The sequence below is a fragment of the Alligator sinensis genome, unplaced genomic scaffold (assembly GCF_000455745.1).
Source record: "Alligator sinensis unplaced genomic scaffold, ASM45574v1 scaffold65_1, whole genome shotgun sequence".
NCBI lineage: Eukaryota > Metazoa > Chordata > Crocodylia > Alligatoridae > Alligator > Alligator sinensis.
In genome coordinates this window covers 1,185,502-1,186,848 of record NW_005842037.1, presented here as the reverse complement: position 1 = coordinate 1,186,848, position 1,347 = coordinate 1,185,502, and the positions used below count along the sequence as shown (strand labels likewise).

Genomic DNA, 1,347 nt, shown 5'->3' with positions numbered 1-1,347 from the left:
AGAACATATATAGAAACATTCCTGTTATGGTACAAGACATCACATATATAATATCAGTGGAACTTGACAGGGATAGCACAACTGCTATTATTCAGCATCATTACCAGCAATACTTGTACAAGAGGTCAGAAATCCTGAAAACTTAAATGAATGGTTATGATTACTGATGTAATGTAGCATAGCAGAAACATATTGCAACAGACAGAGGCTTACATGTGCCAACAGAGCCTAAACTGCAAATGTACGTTTGAGTAGTTGTGAATGAAAAAATGCTAGTGAAATAATCACATTTAGTACTCTGCTGATCTCTCTAATACAAATATCCTAGGTCTGAACATGAAGCTCAGTTGTTCCTAATAAACACAGACCTACAATAAATGTCCAAAATATAGCAAGGAGGTTGCCGAAAGTTCAAAAAGACAAAGAAATCCATAATTAGAGGTACTCTCCAGTAACCCGAGAACACTGGAATTCATTAACCCTTTTTTTTCTTGAGCGCCGTAGTGAGTTCACAGTGCTTATTGTGCCGGTGGAAATCTGGCAGGAGCCTATGTTGAGCAGACAGTAAACTCAGAGCTTATTGCCCATGTGCAGCACTGCTTTGGGGGCAGGAGGTGTCTACACCCCACTTCACCACTCCTGGACCCATGGTTGTATGTGCATGATACTGATAATGGTCTAAAACAACCCTGTCTTTAGGAGGTAGGTGATTTGCTGACCAGACCTCACTTCTACTTTTGACTCTTCCCTCCACTACCAGACTCCTCAGGAAGGATCAGTTGGACCATTTCATTCTCGCTTGTCTCTTCTGTAGAACATTCATCATATTAAAGCTGTCTGATACATCTCTGAGCCTCAAACTGAGTTAGTGACACATGAACAACAATATTTATAATCCTGCTACTGCAAACGTAGGGCAGGTCTCCCACCACCCAGTAAAGTCATACTAGGAATCTATGGGCAGAGGACAGAATGAGGAAAGGACTTGGCAGCCCTGAAGATGTTAGGGGGCAAGTAGCCTCTACCCAACAGTGACCCCAGAAAACACAAAGTAAAACATTCACCTGCTGGAGCAATATAGGGCCTTATGGATGGAAAAGGATTGATTGCCTCTTGAAGAAAGGATTACAGACACACTTAAAATAATATGAATTATAATTTCTTGAAATATCTTATTTAAAGCTGTTATTAAGAGCTGAAAACAAAGGTTCATGAACTGAAAAAAACAAAAAGGGAGGTGTGAGTGCCTGGGGACTCCCCATTTCCTTTATAGATCTCTTGTCTCCAAATTTATCAAATGTCCAATATCTCAGTTACTAGCTACCCTCAAAATTATAAGGAAAGAGT

At 40.2% G+C, this 1,347-nt stretch overlaps 1 protein-coding gene across 15 annotated transcripts in view; it reads right to left on the bottom strand.

The window, feature by feature from the left end:
* The window catches only part of GRIP1 (glutamate receptor interacting protein 1), a 432,091-nt gene that overhangs the window by 133,358 nt on the left and 297,386 nt on the right, over nucleotides 1-1,347 (bottom strand). The gene's annotated exons all lie outside the window — the stretch shown is intronic.